The sequence below is a fragment of the Balaenoptera physalus genome (genome assembly GCF_965194825.1).
Source record: "Balaenoptera physalus genome assembly, chromosome: 2".
Lineage (NCBI taxonomy): Eukaryota > Metazoa > Chordata > Mammalia > Artiodactyla > Balaenopteridae > Balaenoptera > Balaenoptera physalus.
Genome location: NC_138883.1, coordinates 81,408,035 through 81,431,866, shown reverse-complemented (window position 1 = coordinate 81,431,866; position 23,832 = coordinate 81,408,035). Strand labels below are relative to the sequence as shown.

The 23,832-nt window shown below is 37.3% G+C and overlaps 1 long non-coding RNA gene across 7 annotated transcripts in view; it reads left to right on the top strand.

The window, feature by feature from the left end:
• LOC309651089 overlaps positions 1-23,832 on the top strand; it is an 808,972-nt gene that overhangs the window by 569,767 nt on the left and 215,373 nt on the right. The window contains exon 5 of one of the 7 annotated variants that reach the window (XR_014257922.1): positions 232-14,406. The exons of the other annotated variants lie outside the window; for them this stretch is intronic. This is a non-coding gene — a long non-coding RNA (uncharacterized lncRNA). Of the gene's footprint in view, positions 1-231; positions 14,407-23,832 lie in introns of those variants that run through there. 7 annotated transcript variants of the gene reach the window in all.

The window sequence follows — 23,832 nt, the reverse complement described above, 5'->3', positions numbered from 1 at the left end:
CACATCTATAAGTGATGAAAAATAACCAGTTTAGAATTCCATGAGCTCACACTTCTGCAGTATCTTATTACTAATTTCTGAAACATTTATTTCATTCATGTAAATCTGAGTACTTTATTTTATTAATGAACAAATCTAAAGAGATTGGGAACTATTCTAGAATTTAAACAGTTAGGAATTAAGTACCATATCTGCTATTGATCTACCTTTTAAAATATTGTGTTTTTATAGGCTCCCTTCTTCTACATACAATATTGAAGAGTTCAGAACAACCCACACTTAAATATGTTAATAAGAAATAAGATGTGTTAAAATGAATACATTTACATCACACCCATTTCTAATATCCATAATCTATTTTCTTCTAGGTAGAGTAGTGCTCATTTGCAAATTAGACAGATTAATCATAAAGACATTTGTTTTTCCATTTTGTTAAGTTTTTGTCACATGCTTTTGTCACTGATCACATTATAGAACAAATGAGAAGAATTTAAAACAATAGACACAGTACCTGCCTTGAAGAAATATGTAACTTAAATTCTTTCTTGGAGAGACAAGACAAACAAGATAAATTACTGCATGACTTCAGTAACTGCCAGAATAGTTAGAAGAGAAGCAAACAGAAAGAACTGTGCTAGTTGATTGAAGAAAAGTGAATAATAAATCTGAGATGGCTACCTGGGAGAGCTCTAAGCCCCGGCAAAGTAGGACTCAACTAAAAAAAATAATAAAGTTGGGAGTGAGAGTAAAAGGAAAACCACTGGGTGACATGAAGAGAGATTGCGTAGAATTTAGTTTACAAAAGAGAGAATTGAAATTTAGGCACTAAAAAGAGAGCAGAAAGGAATGAGAATCTTGAAGATAACCTCAAATACCTGGGACATAGTAAGCCTTAAATAGATGTTTATTATAATTAAATGTGAAGAATGGTGAGGATAATTCATAGGAAGACAATGAACAATATCAACAGAATGGCTGGAATGACTTGAGAATTATTTTAGCTGTAACATTCTATGGTGAAAATTGGCTGGAGTCTGGGAAACCAAGAAGAATGGAGAAATAGAAGTGGAAGGACCTGGTTGAGAGAAAACAAAAAGAAATGGGCAAGAATAGAACAATGTTTTGGAGAAACAATTGCCTAATTGTGAAGAGTTACTACAGAGTACTGATGATTTAATAAAAAACCAAAAATGATGATGTCACTCATCCTTAGTCTTTATGGGTATAAGTGCAGACTAGCCTTAAAGTTGGCTCTTCCTTGAATAAAAACAAATCATAACATTTCCTGTGTTCAGTTTTGTTTTTGTTTTTGTTTTTGTTTTGTTGTTGTTTTTGAGAGAGGGGGAGGAAGGAACGGAGGGAGAAAAAGAGAAAGACAACAGTTCTGGCCCCGTCTATAACGTCACAGTACTAAAAAGCTTGTTTAATATCTCTGAGTTTTTAAAAAAGATAGAGTTATATAATTTCAAAATGACATTGTCATTACTGTTGTGTTTAATGAAAATCTCATGCCATATTATCAGCTTTTCCCCTTTTCTTCTGTCTTCACAGAATTTTTTCTCTTTACAGTCTATGGCCTAATTCATACCATGTTGCATTTTTCAAAGGAATGAACAAGGATAAACTCTCTGGCTAGACATGCTTACCTGACATTTTGTACCAAATAGTATGTTATAAATTCCATTTTTAAAGGCAAGAAACTGGGTTTAATTATATGGAATTTATAATAATTTTAATTATAGGGATTTATAAAGCCTGAGTATACCTTTACGTTTCTAAGCTGTTTGTACACTTAAGCTACTTTTTAATGATTTCCCATCATTTCTGATGTCTATGCCTTGCTTTCTGTTTCAATTATAAACTACCCCAAAATCCAGTGGCTTAAAATAAAAACATTTATTTAGCTCATACATCTGCAAATTGGGCAGGGTGCTATGAGAAGGCTTGTCTTTCTCCACATAGGTCAGCTGAGGTGTCTCAACTGAGGCTGTAGGATCTGGTTCCAAGATGGCTCACTCACCCAACTGGCCAGTTGATATTGGCTGTCATCTGGGAGCTCAGCCAGAGCAGAGGATCATGGGTCTTAGTTTTTCTCCCTATGAATCTCTCCATTTGGGCCTCTCCATGAGTTGCTTTCACTTCCTTGCAGCATGGAGGCTGGTTTTCAAGAGTGAGAATTCCATAAGAACCAGGCAGTGGCTGTATCAGTTTTTTTGTTTTTGTTTTTTTTTAATTAATTAATTTATTTGTTTATTTTTGGCTGTGTTGGCTCTTCGTTGCTGCGTGTGGGCTTTCTCTAGTTGCGGCGAGCAGGGGCTACTCTTCGTTGTAGTGCACGGGCTTCTCATTGTGGTGGCTTCTCTTGTTGCAGAACACAGGCTCTAGGGTGTGTGGGCTTCAGTAGTTGTGGTGCACGGGCTTAGTTGCTCCGTGGCATGTGGTATCTTCCCGGATCAGGGGTCGAACCCGTGTACCCTGCATTGGCAGGTGGACTCTCAACCACTGCGCCACCAGGGAAGCCTGTGTATCAGTTTTTATGACCTAGGCTTGGACGTCATAGAGCATCCTTTCTGCCATAGTCACAAGTCAGCCCAGATCTAAGGGAGAGACTCTCGACCCTACCTCTCAACCAGAAGAATGTTAAAATCACAGGATAGGAAGAGTTATGTGGGATGGGAGATAACTGTTATGACTATTTTTGGAAAACACAACTGTTGCAGATTCAAAATCTGTCCAATTCTAAATGAAGAAAACAAACTTCTGATTCACTGCTCTCCCTTGTGTCCTTACCCAAATCTCATTGCTCAGGAATCCAAAATTCTTCCTTGGGGTTATTGGCTCTTTAGAAATAACCTTGAGGAAAGGGTAGGGAACAGAAAGCCACTGCCATCTAGGCTTACTAGAGAGATCACTATTAGCTCTGGAGCTAACACTGTTAGCTCCGGACTGAGTTTAAAACCCTGGCAAATATTCAGCTTTAGATGGTGACTCACTGAATCCAGACTTATTTGACCAGAATGCCAGTGCAAGACATATTCCTAGTCTTTAATGCTCTAGAGAAGAATCCCTCAGTATCTCTTAAGAGAGATCACTGTTAGCTCTGGAGTCTAAAGCTGTGCTCTTCCAAGAGATCACTTGGTATATCTGTTACAAATCACAGTACCTTTGATTTTATATTCATAACTTAGCAAATCACAACCCCCAATGCCTCCCTCTACACAAATTCTGGAGTAAATCTAGAGAAAAGTAGGGAACGTGTAACTTGGAAAACCGGCTAAGTCAGATAACACACACACCAGGAAATAGACAACAGCATGGTTTCTATTGAACATTATATTCAAGAGTTGCCTGAAAGAGTTGTGCATTCCAAAAGATAGACTGAAGAAAATACTTGATCTTGGTTGAGTCCTGGTTTAGATCTAGGGGGCCATGTGCATAGTGGAAGAAACATGGGCTCTCAAACAGATTTCAGTTATAATTCAGCTCTGCACTTAACTGTGTGATCTTGGGCAAGTCTCTTAATCTCTTTGAGACTCATTTCCCTTGTTTGTTAAGCAAGAATAATAATACCTATCTCACAGGATTTTGGTAAGGACTAAATAATATAATGTAAGAAAACCCTTATAACTAGCATATGGCAGGCCCTCAATAAATGAATTCTCTTCCCCTTTTCTCTATTGTTGACTCACTATGCTTTAGAGCACCTACTTTTCCTGAATCTCAAGTTATCCCATTTTATAGTGAAGGAACTCAGATGAATTTGACCATTATACCTCAAACCAGCAAGTTGATAGCAATGTCAAGAACAATGTAAATATATTACAATCTGAAATGTATTAAATGCTCTTCATATGCAAAGGATGCATAAGTACAGTGAAGCCCCATCATCATGGTTTCTAAAATTCAAAAATCAATCTCCCCCCCCCAGTTGTTGACAAACATTTAAAAGGAAGACATTGCACATTTATATAAATCAGGATTCTCTAAAGAAAAAGACCACATAGAGAATCTTTACCAGAATATATGGTTACATGTGGATTTTCACTATGTAGAATAATTTTGTATACATGTGCTGTATATAAAATTTAGATTGAGAAGAATGCAAGTGAATATGACAGTTGGGGGGGTTAGAAAATGGTATGTTTGCCTAAAAGCTTACAGAGAACTTAGATTCAGTGATGAAATCATCAAGAACATACCATTGCTTTTCAAGTTTATCATTTTGCTCTGGATGTATATGACTGGCCTTTTTCTGTTTTATTGCTCCAGTTCTCTGTTTATAATGAAACCAGCAAATAGAAGAATGTTGGCAGACTTCACGCATACTTCATGCCCTGAACTCAATGGGGGAACAGTAGCAAGTTTGTAATGTTTGCCAAAATGGCCTGGAGTCACTTGCTAGACTGAGTTTAAAACCCTGGCAAATATCCAGCTTTAGATGGTGACTCACTGAATCCAGACTTATTTGACCAGAATGCCAGTGCAGGCCGTATTCCTACTCTTTAATGCTCTAGAGAGGAATCCCTCAGTATCACTTAAGTGCTCACTGTGTACTTCTTTTAGTCTATACTCATGATACCTTGTTAAATCCATCTCAACATAGGCCAGGTTTCTGTGGCTTTGACGACTATGGATTTGTGGTTTGAAGATGTTCTAGAAAATTCCTTTCTTATTTTAGTTATTTTCCATTTGAGTCATTTTAAATTTGCAGGTAGCCCAAGGGGCCATTACCTGCCTTATCAGAATCAGTTAGTATCCTATTAGCAACCATACGTCCAGGAAAACAGAAAGGAACAAGTCAACCTAGTTTGAAAAGGGACTCAGTTTCTTCATCTGTAAACTGTATTCCTATTTCACAAGTTGCTATAATGATCAGTTGAGAAAATATTTTTGAATGCATTTTTTAAATTCTACAAAGGCAAGGTGATAGGAAGGAGGTCAGATTCATTATAGTGAGAAACTCTGAGGAGTCATCATAGAGTCCTGAGAAAGGAATGCTAAAAGCAAGCTCTCACAGTAAAGCATTCGATCAGGAGCAGTTAGAGTCAGGGAAGCAGGCTGGGGTCAGAAACTAAGGTCCCTTTCCAGATCAAGTGATATCATCTCAGGTTTGGAACCCAGGAGATGGGGGTGGGGGCCATTACAGAAGCACCAAGGTGCAGGCACGAGAGTTGAAGCAGAGAGATATAAAACGTTAAGTTTGCCATTCAGCACAGGTGGCCTGGGGAACTGTAATTGCCTGTTCCCTGTTTTTATACGTTTATGGTCTAGCCTGACTGTTCTCCTCAAGAAAAAAAAATACTTAATATTCAGTATGAGGACAGAGTTTGCCTAGCAAAGCCAACCTAAAGAGAGTAGTATAACTTGTTAATGCTTCTTCTAAACTCTTGTTCCCACTAATGCCCACCTCCACTGTTTTCAGCATCCCTTGGATGATCCAGCTTCCTGTTAGGCGCCTAGCAACCCACCCCCAGGGTTCTCTGAGAAGTAATGCTGCCCAAATTCCTCAATACACCCACTTCAAGAGAATATCTTAATGTATCTTGGCATTTGCAATTCTTTGACCCAATCAAAATATACCCGTATTATGTCCCCTTCCCTTGAACATTTGGTCTCTGTCCAACTGACCATTTTCTCTTGGGATATGACAGTAGTGACCAATAGTGGCTTACATGTTTTTTCTCCTAAGTAACAATTTTGCAGTAGGGAGTTTTTAATGCCATGACCCCCAAAATTGAAGATGTCATGGTATATTGCTCATGGAAATGAAACTCTGGCCATGTTTCAGACATCCTTCAAATCACCCTACCAAGGTGGGCACTGCCACCGACTGCTCATAAGGTGTCAAGTAGGAAGAAATAAGTAGGTGGGCCCATTTCAGTAGGGGGTGCTTCATGGAGATGGCAGTGAGGGTGGGATGGTTATCATTCATTTGCAAACCGACATATATGCAAAATACTTGGAGAGAAAATGATAGATAATTCACCAGTTTTCATGATTTTCTTGAATAATGTAGTAAATGGTCTGAGACCATGCATACAATTACCATAATATTAATTTATTCAACAAATGTTTATTGAGCATTTACCATATGCTGGGCACCATGCCAGGTCTGGAATATACAGTGAACAAGAAGACACAAATTCAAGCACCCAGATAAATAATTTGAAATCATGTTGGTTGTTCTGAAAGAAGACACAGGGTAGTGGGAGAGAGTAATAATGCGGAATCGAGACTTGAACTGGGAGTTAGGCAAAGTATCTCTGAGGAAGTGTCCTGAAGGATTAATAGGAATTAGGTGAAAAAACAGAAGGAAGAACTTTCTAGTTGCTGAGATATGAAAAAAATTTGGTTATTTGTCTAGGAATTGAAAAGAATGGCAGTGTGGCTGTAACCAGAAAGCCAGAGGAAAAGTAAGTGAAGGATCTGGAGGAGTAAGCAGTGAGCACACCGTACAACTTCCTGTAGGTTTTTGTAAAGAATTTTGGAGTCTATCCTAAGTGCAGTAGAAACCCATGGGCAGTGGGGGATGGGGGAGAGCATTTAATTAGGGGAATGATGTGCTATTTAAATTTCAAGAAATCATTCTGGTTCTTGTGGGGATGAAATTATATCAGGGGCAGGGGATGTCACATAGGCAAGAGAGGAAGCTTGGACTAGAAGGGGGGCAACAGGAAGAGAGGACGGACTCCAGATATATTCTATGAGGAGATTCTGAAAAATTTAATCATGGATCGCTTGGGGCAGGGGTTCTGTGGGACAGAAGAGGTGTCAGGAAGCTCTCTCTTATTTCTGGCATCAGCACCTAGGTAAATGGAGGTGCCATTAATGGAGATGAGTAGGCTCTCACAAACTGAAGGGGTTTCAACCAGCATAAAATGCAGACAGTGTGGATATAGGCCTTACCTTCTAATATTCAATGAAAATGGCAATGCCAATCGTCGTCATCATTTGAGTGTGTCTGTGTGTCTGTGTGTGACATTGACTGTGTTTGTGCTTTGTGGAGAGGAGCACAGGGGCTTAAAAAGGAAAATTGCAAACAAGTAGGTACCTAAAATAATGGAAAAATGATCACTGACTAGTACAGATGCTGCTGGGGAGTCTTTCTGATGCAAATACATACCTAAGTTAGCTCTGCTTTCACCTCAGGTACAAAAAAAATAAAAGAAAGAAAAGCAAGGTTTAGAAAAGAAACACTGCCACCACAAGCTACAGATTCCATTGTTTCTAGAGAAAAATTCATTTACATCAAATATCTGAAGCTGTCAGTGCACACAAAGACTTTGAAAGCATTTGTTTGGAGCTAATACTGTACTTTCTATTTATATTCTAATACCTCGTCCACCCCCTTCTGATTCTTTGTGAACTTGCTCAAGTTTTGGTTTTACTATACTTTTATTTTTTTTTCCCCTGAGACACACTTGTAATCTTTGCAGACTTGTTCCAAGAGCAAAGAAACGGATCATTAAAGAAAGAATGAAATGTCATTTAATGGTGTGCCTGCTGCTTTCTTTGTGGAGAATCTATTCCCATAGCCATATAAAACTGGAGAGGCTGCATGCCACGAAGTTAAGGACCAGATTAGACCTGGTCAAGGTCAGAAAACACATGTTCTACCTGCCCCCTTCCAAGAAGATGAATTCTGAAGCTGAATGATGCCTGGTATTTCTAATTGTTTTTATGAGAGCAACCTTTTTGTGACCTGTCTCAGAAGTGATAAACGGCCTCTGAAAATGAAATCTAAGGCAGACAATGGACACCAAGCTCTCATAAGATAAATAATAATAACAAAACTTTAGTAAAGATAGGGCTAATAAAAATCAGATTTGAAATAATGAGACATTGTCTGACAGAATCATTGGCCACTTGAAGTTCTGATGATATTGGTCTGGAAGAAAATATATGAAATCTTCAGGAAATTTTCATATCTTATATGAAAAGAACCTATATCAAAGCTAGATCGAGAGTTTCAGAACTAGTAAGAAAGAAGGGGATATAAAAACTACACATGTATCTGCTAATTTTGGGAAATAAATACAGGAAGAATGAACCAGAAACTAAAGAGATTGGTTCTCTAGAGGGGGTGAGTAGAGAAGTGACAAAAATTGTAGAATAGGATTGAGTAGAGATGGGGAGGGAATGACACCTCCCTGAGTATACCATTTTGTATAGCTCTGACTTTTAAAATCATGATATTATTTTACATTCCAAAAAGATAATGAATCAAAGTTGATGAGGATGTGGGGGAACCCAAATGGAATGCAAATTACAACAAATAAACCTTACCGTACAGCTGTATTTCAAATGAGTAACATAACCACACTGAAGGGGTGGGGAACAAAAGAACTGATCCGCATAACTGAGGAAAACAGTGTCTTGGCTGGATATTCTAAGGCTAAGGATCAACAGAACTGTACAAACACGGTACTCAAGTTAATAAAAATCTTTCTTACAGGTATATGATTTAGTAATTCTAAAACTACATCATGTGTATACTAAAAGTAAACAAATCAGTAAATATTTTGTAGATAATGAGAGTCGGGTTTCCCACAGGTGGAGAAAGAAGTTGCAAATAAGGAAAGGAGAAGACTAGAATGAACACTGTGGTACTGGATTTAAATCAGAGATATCAGTATGAGCTCGTGTATTTACTGTATGTGCACAGAAAAATACAGAAATAAATATAGATGTGTATGATGCTTGGATATCTATATCTAGGTATAGATATAGATATCCTAGCTCTGGCCCCTAAGAGGTCCTACAAGCAATGGTACCCCTGGCCAACAAGCATACCTAACACCCAGATCTTGGTTTCTAAACACCATTCTTCAATAAAGGGAACCTGTTCTCCTTGGAGAAGTGAATGATTCCTGCACTGGAAAGAGAAAGTACAAGATTATCCTGGAACAGCTTTTGGTGATAGAAAGTAAGGAAGTGCTCAGAAACAAATGAAGGTATGTCATAGGAACTCCCAATGGCCAAAGCTGGAAAAATATGAGCAAAAAAATAAATAATGATAGTACTGGCTTATAAACCATAGAATAAAATAAACGTTTATGAGTCCATACTCATATATTTAAATAATTGTATAAATAAATAAATGAAGAGAAAAGACAGCTCACCCTGAAAAGAATTTTGAATACATGTGAATGGCATGAAGGAAATGCAAAATCATGATTAATCAAACATCACAGTAATAGCCATTGCAGACAAGACACGTCAATGGATGCTAACATTAGTAGACAAAAATTTGAGGAGAAATTGTACATTTGGATAATCTCAAAATATCTGCACCAAGATATTTGTTAATTACAGCAAGAAAAATTATAACTTTATAATAGAGAAACCTGGCAAATATCACCTTAACCAAGTGATCAAGGGTAACATTATCAGTAATAAGACATAACAGCATGAAGTACCCTAATACGATGCATTGATAAGAATACTACATCATTGTGGCTGCTATTCTTACCAAAAATACATAACCTCAATCTAATTATGAGACAACAGCAGAGAAACCCAAATTGAGAAACATTTTGCAAAATAACTGTCTAGTACTCTTCAAAAGTATCAGGATCATGAAAGACCAGGAAAGGCTGAGGAACTGTCACAGATTAGAGGAGTCTGAGTCATGACAGCTAAATACAACGTGAAATCCTGGATTGGATCCTGAATCTGGAAAAAAAAATTAGTGGCATAATTAGTGAAATTCAAATTTGGTCTCTAGTTTAATTAGTAGACTTGTACTGACACGAAGTTCTGGTTTTGATACTGGTACTATGGTTATATAGGACAACTAGAGGAAGCTGAATAAGAGGTATGTAGGAACTCTGTGTACGTTTTGCACACTTTTCTGTAAATTCAAAATTATTTCAAAATAAAGTTAGAAAAAGAAGTATCAAAATAGAACAGTTCTTAGAGTTTGACAATTGAAATGGGCAATATGAACGTGGTAGACGAAAGTGAATTTTACTTCTAAAAGGCAACTAAAACATCTGTTCTGCTATTAAAGTGAACAGTAGAAAATTCCTCCATCATGATTTATTTTACTCTGTACTTCTGACTAAACTCTTGTAACTTAGGACTTTTGACTAAATCCTTACTTGGATTTGGTGTCCTAAATTCCTAAATTTAATCTGTCACTTGCCCAATTTCATATCTTGGTCTTTGTTTATTCATAGCTTTCTCTTATAATGAAAAGTAAGAAGATGATATTTCAAGGGAGTAGAAAACTTCTTTTCAAGAAGAGTACCGGACCCATTTAAGGGAAAACCCCTCAGTTTCATGTTCCAGTTATTATTTCAACAAGCAAATAAGGCGTGTTGAACTTGCAAGCAAAATTCTCAGAAAAAGAAGCAAGTTAGAACGTTTAACTCATAGACCATTTGTTTCTCTCCAAGGGAATCTTGGGGTTTCAGGAGACATTTTAGAAATAGTATCAATCTTTTATTTAATGAATAATATTCATTCAATTTATGTTAGATTTATGTTCTTACAAGATGACTCCATCAGTCTTATAGTGAGAACAGTTGTTCATCTAATGACCTTTTATTACTTGATACATGCTGGGAAAACCTCATTATAAATGTAGTTTCTATACTTGGTATTTCATAATCTTCCCAAGACATTAAAGCAGGATATACATAGACTAGGGAAAAGTAGAGAGAGAACACAGTCCCATAGGTCTTTCTTAGCTCTCTAATCCCAATATAAGAAATACAAAGTTACAGGAAGTAGTTTACAATATAAAGATTTCCCAGCAGGTAAGAGTGGGTAGGAAATAAGTTGGATTGTAGTAGCCACAGGGGCTTTATGTGATAATAGAGTAAAGCATTATCTTGAATTTTCTAAGATGCCTTCTACTTTCCAAAATCTTCCTCCTATAATTGCTAATAATTGAATGGCTTTAATAGAGGACGAATTTCTCATTTCATAATTAACATGAAATCAAAGGGATACAACGTTTGTAGACCATACCAATAAATAAAGGACTACTAACGGATCCTATTTCCAAAGTTGACTGTGATAGGAACGAGAACCTTAACAGAGAAGTACATTATGTTTTACTTAAAATATTCATTATTTTTCTCTAAAAATTTATCTGATTAGGTGAGAGAAAAATGATGGGAAAATTAACAATAATGAGTTAATCTCTACTGAGTTTTTGCTCAATACTAGGCATTGTTCTAAGCACTATTAGCCATTTATTCATTTAATCGCCATATAACTCAAAACATAGGTATTTTTATTATCCCCATTTTGTGGATGAGTAAACTGTGGAAAGAAGAGCTAACCAGTCTGGAGCAGCAAGGTACTTGCTGTCTTGAAGAAAGTAAAAATAATGCCTTTACTCCTGAGAGTAACACTGTTGTCAGCAGAGTAAATGTAGTTTTTAATATTTAGGAATAACATATTTCCAAATGCACCTGTTGCTATAGAGCTGTGTTAAATTCTCTAGGATTCACAGGTAGATCAATGATTATTGAGGAACTCATGTCCCTGGTACTAATCCTGATGTAATCCTTTCAGTCATGGGCCTTACTTCCAAAACAGCATAACAACTAGATATGGAAGGAAAGATTATTGGAGAAAAGGACAAAAAGGTGCATAGAAGAGGTCAGAGCTACTTATTATTGCAACCACAGAACTTTCTGGGATCCATGCTTCTATGTACAATGAGCTCTAATTTCTTGTACGCTAATTTTCCATAGATGCATTTTAAAAATTTCTGAGTGCATTATACTCATTTGTGTACGAAGAAAAAAAAGACATACCACAAGTAAACGTAACAATTAAAATTTTGTAACATATAGAGTAAACATATAGAGGAATACAAGGTACAGAAGCAAAGAAGTTTTAAAAAGCAAGACTAAAGCAGTTCATAATGGCTAGAAAACTGGAACTAGGTACAGGAGAGCTCTGCAGGAAACAGATCCTAAGGGTTTACATGCCGTGAGAGAGTATTATTTTATTGTGTGTCTGTGCATGTGTGTGTTTGCAGTAAATTCACTCCAGCCTTGGTATGAAGAAGAGATTAAAGGGGATGAAGCATGGAGTTGGGTAAAGAGTTCACCCTAATAAGCAATGATGGGATATTTTCAAGGGATTTTGGGTGAGCAGAGAGTTATAGAATCTGTTGATTACTGCACATTGCAATCTTTAGGAGAAGACTAATAATTTAGAGCAAGGGAAGAACAAGCTTATGAAGGAGACTGAGGAAAGGAAAGGGATCAAAATGGTGGAGGAGAATCAAGAGAGAATAACTCCAGGCTGAGAAAGCAAGTGGTTTGGATTTCGACTTTCATGTAGGAACAGTTGATGATGCCTGTGGGCCCACGTGACATAGGGAGTTGGAGCTGAGATCCTTACAAGACATGGGACTCTAGAAATGCTACATCCTTAGTGGAAAAGTAGATTAGGAAAAGAAAAAAGTCTCTCATATTGTACAGGGAAATGACAGTTACTTGTGTCTTTGAGCCTCGTCTCTGGTGAGAAAATACTCTCCTCTGAGAATCCTAAACCTTGGACCTACTCCCATTTGGATTTTTAGTTTGAATTAAACTACAAATGTGGTCTAAGAATTATCAAAAATAGGACTTAACATAAAAAGTGGTCTTCAGCCATCGATAATCCTAGAATAACTGCCAGAAGCAAAAAATATCTTGGGAAGGATGTACCTTCAACCCCAGAAGCAAAAGGAGACCACACGAATGCCCTGCTGAAGATGAGCTGAAGTTTATAGTCCAAAGTGTACACACACACAACACTAACATGTACACACGCAGAAGAAACAGTGTATCATGAGAAAGGATCATACTGATGTGTCAGGAAGATTGTAGACCCTCAGAATTTGTCATGATAGAACTATCAAATAGAGACTTTAAAAAGTGGATGGTGAAAATAATAAAGTAAAATAAAAAGGAAACATGAGGGGAAGAAACTCAATAAATACTAGGAAATTTGGGGGGAAATGTTACTATTTTTCAAAATAAAAATACACAGCAAAAAACACAGTCATTGACACTAAAACAAAGTTTAAACATCAGACAGACAGGTAAACAACAGAATCAACAAAGTTGAGAGGAATAGTGAACTAGAAGAAAGATCTGAGGAAATTGCCCTGATGCCACACAAGAGAATATATAGGTGGAAAATATGAAGAGAGATTAGAAACACGGAAACTAGAATGTGAGGGTCCAACATACACCTATAAAAACATTCTAAAAAGAAAAATAGAATGTAGGAGAGGCAGTATTTGAGAAAAACAATAGCTGAGAATTTTTCAGAATTGATAAAAGCCACAAATACTCAGATTTAGAAAGGATAAGACATAAATATAAATGGCAGGTGGGGAGCTAGTCCTTTGAGAGGCTTGGCCATGAGAAGGAAAAGCTAGATGAAAAAATGCTGCTACTGAAAGACTTTCTTAAAGGTATGTGAGATTTATGTTTTTCTACCTCAGGCAAAAAGCCAGTTTGAGGAGGAGGTTGAAGATAGAGGAGAAAATAGGCTAATGACCATCTGAGATTGTAGACCCTCAGAATTTGTCATTGAGTAAATGGTGTAATGCAAAAAATAAATAAATAAAGGACAGAGGACAGGCTCCTTAGCTGATGGTGGTCAGTGCAGGAATTATAATGGAATCCAGTTTTTTCCTTTGTCACTGATTATACTGTTAGTTGATCACAGATTTTAAAGTGTGATAAATCTTGATCCCATTCCTGACTCAGCCACATGTTAGCAATGTGACTTATTCCAAGTGAATTAACCTTTCTTAGCCTCAATTTTTTTTTTCTGAAAAAAAAAAAAAAAAGGCTATGTAAGGATTTGAGAAATTTGGACAAAGAACAGAAAAATTCTGAATTAATAGTATCAATTGTGCACTTCCACCATTTGTATCTAGTGCAATGCTAAAATAAGCTCTTTTATAGTTCATTCTAAGTCTCTAGTGAGTCTGTGTTTATCACATACCATATTAAAAAGCAGAGGCAAGGAGGCTTACCAATACATTCTACTCCTCTAACTCCCTAACCCTCCAGGAGTTATTCAAAGATTCCAAGCTTCCGAGATGTTCTATAACATTTCCTCCTATTCTCATTGTCTCTGTTTCTAAACCATAGTTTTATATATATATATATATATATATACACATATATATGCATATATATAAAACTGAAATATATATATGAAATTATATCCATAAGTATTCATAGCTATTATTTTAGCTTAAAGGTCTGCAGCAAATTCATTTGTAAGAATCTTAAAATAGATGAAAACCTATAAAAAAGAATGGCCTGGGACTTCCCTGGCAGTCCAGTGGTTAAGACTCCGCACTTCCATTGCAGGGGGCGTGGATTCAATCCCTGGTTGGGGAACTAAGATCCTGCATGCCTCGCGGTGTGGCCCCCCCAAAAAAAGGAATGGCACCTAATTGGGTGTGTGGTGGGTGGGATGGGTTATGACAACAATTTTGACAGATAGTTTGTTCATACATAGCATAAACATTTTAGTTAATTCTAAAAAACAGATTTAGAACTAGAATAGCACCCTCAATCAACACCCTCATTATACAGATGAATAAATCCAGAAAAGCTAAGCAACTTGTTCAAGGTGCACAGCCTTGCATTCCCAGTCCAGTCTGTAGAATGTAAGTGGTAGCAACCACATGTGTATCCTCCCTGTCTTCTATACAGAGAACCCTACACATAGCTCAGAAAGGCAGTGTACCCAAATTCACAAAGCAAGAAGAGGGCAGCAGGGCTGCAATTAGAAAGCCCTCTTTCTACACCCTGTTTGTGACCATCATCTTTCCTTATTCTTCTCGGCTTCATAAGAAAGAGGAAAAATCCATTTTACCCACAGTGTCTAGCACAATGATTGACACATAGTGATAACTGTGAGCTGAAGCTAAGTTTAACAGTGAGTGATGGACGCTACATCACAAACAGAGGTCACAGACAAAGCAGGAATCAGAAGCAGGATTTGTGAACTTCATGCTATGAAGACAATTCACCTGAATAATTAAAACAATAATCCAGTTATTTGGGAAGAGGAGTGAGATTCTAATTCTATAAATCAGCTGCTCATATGGGTCTAATATCTCAGTCGCTCATCCCGACTTTTTTGCCATCCTTTGGCTAAACTTGCTTGCAATCTTAATTCTGAAGTTTAGAACATCACTACTTGAGAAACTTTACTTTCTTCAAATCAAGAATAAAGTTGAATGCTAACTGGATGTACTGCACAATCTTATAGTTTGTCACTGTTTGTTTCTTTAACAACCTTTTGACTTGCCTCTACATTTTTACCATCTTCTCTTGATAGTAACAGGGACTTACATAAAATTCCTTTGTTCCACTGTTTGCTATTTCAAGTTCCATTGTTTTGCTATTAAAAGAGGTACAAGATCTCTAAAGAGTTGCAATGATAATGTTTTGACACTGTAATTTAACATGGCGATGTGGTCTCAATAATCTTTCAATGACATTGTTTTACCATTGTCTTGACATTGTAAAATGGTCTCTCTAGACTTACATTTTACTTTCGCCTTGACATTGTAATATCGTTTCTATAGATTTGCATTGAAATTTGTTTTGTCATTGTCTTGATATCATAATGTCCTCTCCACGGACTTCTTTTCACATATATAATCCTCTCCAAAGACTTGAATGTCAGCCCCATTACAAGAGCAATGTGCACTGTTAACTTCCCATTCAGGTGAACTGGGAATGATCTTTCATGCTTTCTACTTAACAGTAAGTATCACATCTCATCAGTAACTATTTTCAAACTCTTTTATCTAAACTCTTCCCAAATTTCATTCCCAATGCAGGGTTTTTACCAAGAAGCAAAGTGGACAAATTCCCATTAGGTAAAATCTGCCTGCACATTTTTCATTTTTAATATTAAATTCACTCACTTTAAAAGCATTAAAGTGGAGCAGATCATGAGGGAGTCTGCCACTCTCTAACCGATAATGGGGAACTATTTCATAGAGTAGATCCAACCCGTACAATAGCATAGCAGACTACATTAGAAAGAGAAAATCCCTATACTTTCCCTACTCATGCAATACCTTGGTAAATGCTGTTCCCCTTATTAATGTCGTCACTTTTAATGCTTACTGCTTCAGACAATGCACTGCATATATCATCTTTCCCCATTATTGTGTACCCTAAAAACACTACAGGTATTTAATATCCACATTTCCATCCACTCTTCTACATGCATGCCTCAATGGAATCATTTTTTCTTAGTCACAAAATGCAAGTTTAAACAAAAGCACGCTCATTTAGTGTTATCATGAATTTTCCTCGGAAAAATTGAATCTTTTCATTTGAGCCCCATGGGGGGGGAAATAAGAAATTGAGTACGTCTCTGATAGTTGGACTGTTCATGGAATGCAGCCCCCGCTGACTGAATGCTCACCCCGCTATCATTGGAACATTAGGAGCACGTTTATAATATTTAGTGAATTCCTGCACTGTGCCAAGCACTTTCTGTGCATAACCTAGACTCTACAAACCCATAAACTCCATAAATTCTGTTATCACCTCCCCCTTTGGGAGCTTAGAGAGCCTAGGTCACTTGCTAAGATAATACAGATGTTACTTGCTAGCAGTGGGATTTAAACCCAGTTCTTTGGACACCTGACTAGAGGTTCTTAATTCAAAGGGCATTTAAAGGGGCAGAGTCATATCTGAATTGCCCTTACTTCTAACTGATGTGTATTGTTCTTTCAGCTATGAACAGAGGCAATAAAGCAAGTGATATTAGCAGTGCTTGTGACTTTGACACCAAGAGAAAGCACAGATATTTTCCTATCACATGGCAGTTACTGCGGATCTCTCAAAATAGCACTTATGCTCGTCACTACTTCAAAACTGTGATGGTTATTAGACCTGCTCTAGAACTAGTTATTTAATATCTTAAAGAAGCATGTATATTACTATATTATAATTTGTTTTTTCTAATGTTTTGATAATTACACTTCAATATAATTGGTTTCCTCCCGTGATTTCCTTCTATGAATTTCGCCATGTCCACCCACCACTTGTATTTTTATTTATATAATGTTTTCCTTAAGATAATTGATAAATGTTTTACTCAACGAATTCTTTATTGAGGAAATTTTCTCTTTCTCCTGTTACAATAACTAATTATATTTTTGAAAACATTAAATATACAGCGATTCGAATTTTAATAAGAAGAATCTTTAGCTCACATTCCACATTTTGAGAAATTCTAAACTAAGGCATAAAATACCAGGTCTGACACTATCTTGGCAAAGCAGTCTGCTTTGCTAAAAGATCAGTAATCACTGAATCATCAGGAGGTTTCTCTAAGGGCTATTCTGTAAATGCAAAGCTGCTTCACACAGAGCTCATGGCAGCTCTTGCTATAGGGATAGGCTACATGAGGCAGTTTCCCTACGAGGTGGAAAGAACCTGGCTTTGGAGTCACATTGTGGTATAGATTCTTCTCAGCTACCTGCCAGCTATTCAGTTTTAGCTAAATCACTCAAGCCTAGCTGATTTACTGCATGTACCCCATATTCCAGTAAAGAGTAAAACCCTAAAGACTCCACCAAAAAACTGTTAAAAATAATAAAGGAAAGTTGTAGTCAGTAAAGTTGCAGATACAAAGCCAACATACAAAAAACAGTTGTGTTTCTATACAGTAACAATGAACTATCTGAAAAAGAAATTAAGAAAATCCCATTTATTGTAGCATCAAAACAATAAAATGTTTAAGAATAAAATTAGCTAAGGAGATGAAAGATTTGAACTCTGAAAACTATAACACGTTGATAAAAAAAATTAAAGACATAAATAAATGGAAATATATTCTGTTTTCATTTAAGGGAAGAATTAATATTATTAAAATGTCCATACTGCCCAAAGCTATCTAAGATTCAGTAAAATCCCTATCCAAATTCCAATGGCGTTTTTCATGGATATAGAAAAAACAGTCCTAAAATTAGCATGGGATTACAGAAGGCCTTGAGTAGCCAAAGACATTCTGAAAAAAAAAAAAGAACAAAACTGGAGGCATCACACTTCCTGTGGTATAGTTCAAACTATACCACAGAGATACAATGAAAACAGTATGGTAATGACATAAAAAAGACAAAGACCAGTGGAACAGAATTGAGAGCCCAGAAATAAACCTACACATATACAGTCAACTAATATTTGATTTGACAAGGGAGCCAAGAATACACAATGAGGAAAGGATAGCCTTTTCAATACATGGTGCTGGGAAACTGGATATCCACATGCAAAAGAATGAAATTGGTCCCCTGTCTTACACCATACACAAAAATTAACTCAAAATGAATTAAAATCAAACATAGTAACTACAGCCATATACTCTAGGAACAGCTCTTTGACATTGGTCTTGGCAATGACTTTTTGGATATGACCAAAAGCACAGGCAACAAAAGCAAAAGTAAACAAGTGGAACTACATCAAACAAAAAAGCTTCTGCACAGCAAAGGAAACCATCAACAAAATTAAAAGGCAACCTACAGAATGTGAGAAAATATTTGCAAACCATATATCTGATAGGTGGTTAATATCTAAAATATATAAAGAACTCATACAACTCAAGAGCATAAAAAACAAACAAACAATCCCATTTAAAAGTGGGCAGGGGGCTTCCCTGGTGGCGCAGTGGTTGGGAACCTGCCTGCCAATGCAGGGGACACGGGTTTGAGCCCTAGTCCAGGAAGATCCCACATGCCGCGGAGCAACTAAGCCTGTGCGCCACAACTGCTGAGCCTGTGCTCTGGAGCTTGCATGCCACAACTACTGAAGCCCATGTGCCTAGAGCCCTTTCTCCGCAACGAGAGAAGCCACTGCAATGAGAAGCCCATGCACCGCAACGAAGAGTAGCCCCCGCTCGCCGCAACTAGAGAAAGCCCGCGCACAGCAGTGAATACCCAGTGCAGCCAAAAAATAAATAAATAAAATAAATACATTTACTTAAAAATAAAATAAAATAAAAATAAAAATGGGCAAGGAATTCCCTGGTAGTCCAATGGTTTGGACTCAGCACTTTCACTGCTGAGGGTCTGGGTTCAGTCCCTCGTTGGGGAACGAGATCCCGCAAGCCTCACGGCACAGCCAAAAAAAAAAAATTAAATAAAATAAAGGACTCTTTAAATAAATAAATAGGCAAAGGACCTGAACAGACATTTTTCCAAAGATAACATACAAATGGCCAAGTGGTATATGAAAGGTGCTCAAAAGCACTAATCATCAGGGAAACACAGATCAAAACCACAAAGAGATATCACCTCACACATGTTAGAATGGCTATTAACAAAAAGACAAGAGCTAAGTACTGGCAGGAATGTGGAGAAAAAGGAATCCTTGTGCACTGTTGGTGGGAATATAAATTAAAATAGCTACTACAAAAGACATTATAGAGGTTCCTCAAAAAATTAAAAATAGAACTACTACATGATCCAACAATCCCACTTGTGGGTATACATTCAAAAGGCTTGAAATCAGTATCTCAAAAAAAAAATCTGCATCCCATGTTCATTGTAGCACTATTCACAATAGCCAAGATATGGAAACAGCCTACATGTCTGTTGATGGATTAATGGATAAAGAAAATGTGGTATATAATGGAATACTACTCAGCCATAAAGAAGAAAATCCTGCCATTTGCAACAACATGGATAAACCTAAAGAGCATTATGCTAAGTGAAATAAGCCAGAGAGTAAAAACAAATACTGTATGGTGTCACTTATATGTGGAATCTAAAAGTCAAACTCATAGAAACAGAGACTAGCATTGTGGTTGCCAAAGGCTGGGAGGACAGAGGGGAAATGGGGAGATGTTGGTCAAAGGGTACAAAATTTCAGTTATAAAATAATTTCTGAGGATCTAATGTTCAGTATGCTAATTATAGTTAATAATATTGTATTGTATACTTGAAATATGCTAGAGAGTAAATCTTGTGTTCGCACCACACCCACAAAAAATGTTACTATGAGGTGATATATGTGTTAATTAACTTGATTGTGGTAATGATTCTGCAATACATATGTATAACAAATCATTGTACACCTAAATATATACCATTTTATTGTCAATTATACCCCAATAAATCTGGGGAGAAAAAGAGCAAATGGGATGCCATTCAAGATGCCTGATGCTAATTAAGTGTTCACAGGATGCTTGTTCTCTTCCCTACTCCCACTCCCCACTACTCTTTCTCTTGGTTAGGAGGATAAGGAGAAGACTGCAAGCTGAACAGAAAGACAAATGATTTCAGGGACGTGGTGTCATAGTACTGTGTCTGACAGGTAAAGACTTTGAGTGGAGTCTAGGGTGATAGAAAATGTACCCAATTCAGAAAATCTGGATTCCTGCTATCCACACATTCCCAGGTGATTTTGGACCAATGAACCTCCGTGACTATCAGATTTTCTTATCTCTACATGTACATCACTGGTTTGTGGTAATAATTACATGAAAGACATGCAAGAGTACTTTGTCCACAACATACAGGAAAATCTTACAGTTATCTCTTTGGCTTCTGAACTTATTTGTAACTTTCCTTGATGACTCAGTTATCATTATGAGCATCCATTATTTTACTAGGTAGTAGGGCAAATTGTTTCTAGAATTTCTGTTCCTTTCTTACAATATTGGACTACAATACTGTCCCACCTGCTCTATGTTTATTACTTTATTTATATATTCAAAAAAATGTATTATTGATTATCTACAATATGTCAAACCATAGTGGTAACCATAGCTAATAGGAAGACCTAACACTTAAATAGAACTGAGTATTTGTCAAATACTATTGAAAGCATTTTATGTAATATATAAAATGCTTTTAATAGTGTCTGACACATTAAGTTCAAGGATTAAACATATATATATGTTTAATCCTTGCATCAATTCTATGATCTCTAATTTGCAGATGAGGAAACTAAAATACAAAGAGGTTATGTAACTTGCCCAAGATCACACAGCTAGTAACTGGCAGAGCTAGAAATCATCTGATGCAGTCTAACTCCAGAGTCTCTGTTCTAATTACTACATTACACCCCTTTTCAAGACAACAAATTAGGCATCATATTTTCCTTCATGGAGCTTCTGTGTAATAAGTGCCTCCCAACAATACTAAGGAAAAAGAGCTTTGCAGTTTCCTGAGCATTTTCACAGTAGTGTTTCATTTGATTTCTTCAATGGCCCTGGAGACAGAAAGAGATGATATTACCATCTTCCTGATATAGATAAGAAAAATGTGACCATTTTAAAGTGCTGAAAAAGATATCAAAAATTGATAAGCAAAGACCTCAACTTGAAATTTTAACAGGACTAAAACATGTTTTCATGGATGTTCTCCTCTTCTCCTATAACACTATGCAGGGTTATTATGAAGATCAAATAACATGATAGATGAGGAAACACTTTGTAAATTACAAAGACCTATATATTACTATCTATCTCTTAAGACAGCAGCAGCAGCAGCAGTAGTAGTAGTGGTAGTTGTAGTGGTTGTAGTCGTAGCAGTATTTTCAAGGCCCACTGAAATCTGAATTTCCACGCAGGGTTAGTCTAATTTAATCTAGAGCCATCAGCTTTATAATAACCTCAAACCCCAAAGATCATTTTGCCATTAAACCCACAGATAACAATGCGAATAGAACTATCTGCTAACATAACTGTTGTAGGATATTTCAAACCCAACCATGAAGCCAACCTACCGTGAGGAGGGATTCAGCTGCAAAACTCTGAGCTTAGTATCGTCATCTGCAAAATAGCTGATGGAAGTAACAACAACAACAACAAAAGAGTCCTCTTCAACTCTCCTGTTGTCTTTGTGGTTTGTCCCTCCACCCCCTTACCTCCTGTGCCCACATCCTATTTCTAATACTCTCTTTATACTCTCTCTACCACAGGCATTTGTTCAGTACTCACACTATGAATGTCATTTGTCAGCATGCATTTGGTGATAAAGGAAATCTAATTTTTCTTGGGAATAATCAGAGAATTGGGTTAATATTCTTCACCTAACACACTATGTTCCTACATTGCAATATACTAATTGGAGAGATCTTGATTCCACAAAAGTTCAAGATGCTTTTTAATATGTATGTTCAAGACCAGAAACATTGTCAAGACTGCAGAAAGCTTAATAGCAGAAATTCTCTTTGATTCAAACTTTTGTAGTCTCATTCATTGACTTCGTCCAGTTTGTGAAGTAGATAGAGCTTGGGCTATGGAGTCTGACAAGTCTGGAGTCTGACAAGTCTGAAGTCTGAGTCTCGATGTACTCATCTGTAAAGTGAAAATAATACCATCTACCTCACAGGGTTGTTCAGAAGAGAACTGAAATGATGAGAGGGAATCCCTTTGCATAGTGCCCAGCACATAGTAGATGCTAACTCATCGTTCATTTCTCCCTGTACTGTCCTTCTGCCCTTCTTTGACTACATTTGAAACCCACATTCAAAGGTTCAGAATTCGGCACTTCATGCTTAGTGGACTTTGTCAGATAGGAGCCTTGGTTTAGTATTTTGTGGGTAACTATAATGATAACAATAATCACTTATGGGGGACTTCCCTGGCAGTCCAGTGGTTAAGACTCCACACTTCCAATGCAATGGGAGTGGGTTTGATCCCTGGTCAGGGAACTAAGATCCCACATGCTGGAGGTTTGGAGAGAATGGCAGCCTGGAGAAGGCATGGAAGCTCTGAGCCCTCTCTCCCTACCCTTCCCTCTCATCTCTCCCATCTGGCTGTTCCTGAGTTTTATCTTTTGTAATGATTTGGTAATCTAATGGCAGAGTAGGAAGACATGGAGTTCACATCTTCTCACAGGCCCCAGGGAATATTAATCATTGTGAGCTCTCCCAGAGGTCCTCATCTTGGCACCAAGACCCAGCTCCACCCAACTGCCTAGACTCCAGTGCTGGACACCTCAGGCCAAAAACCAGCAAAACAGGAACACAGCCCTATGCATCAACAAAAATGAGATGACAGAGAAATATGCTACAGACAAAGGAGCAAGGTAAAAACCTACAAGACCAAATAAATGAAGAGGAAATAGGCAATCTACCTGAAAAAGAATTCAGAGTAATGATAGTAAAGATGATCCAAAATCTCAGAAATAGAATGGAGGCACAGCTGGAGAAAATACATGAAATGTTTAACAAGGACCTAGAGTAACTAAAGAACAAACAAATGGTGATGAACAACAGAATAACTGAAATGAAAAATACACTAGAAGGAATCAATAGCAGAATAACTGAGGCAGAAGAACGGATAAGTGACCTGGAAGACAGAATGATGGAATTCACTGTTGTGGAGCAGAATAAGGGAAGAAGAATGAAGAGAAATGAGGACAGTTTCAGAGATCTCTGGGACAACATTAAATGCACCCACATTCGAATTATAGGGGTCCCAGAAGAAGAAGAGAAAGAGAAAGGGTCTGAGAAAATATTTGAAGAGATTATAGTTGAAAACTTCCCTAACATGGGAAAGGAAATACCCACCCAAGTCCAGGAAGCACAGAGAGTCCCATACAGGATAAACCCAAGGAGAAACATGACAAGACACATATTATTCAAACCAACAAAAGTGAAATTCAAAGAAAAAATATTAAAAGCAGCAAGGGAGGGGCTTCCCTGGTGGCGCAGTGGTTGAGAGTCTGCCTGCCAATGCAGGGGACACGGGTTCGTGCCCTGGTCTGGGAGGATCCCACATGCTGCGGAGCAACTGGGCCCGTGTGCCGCAATTGCTGAGCCTGCGCGTCTGGAGCCTGTGCTCCGCAACGAGAGGCCGCGATAGTGAGAGGCC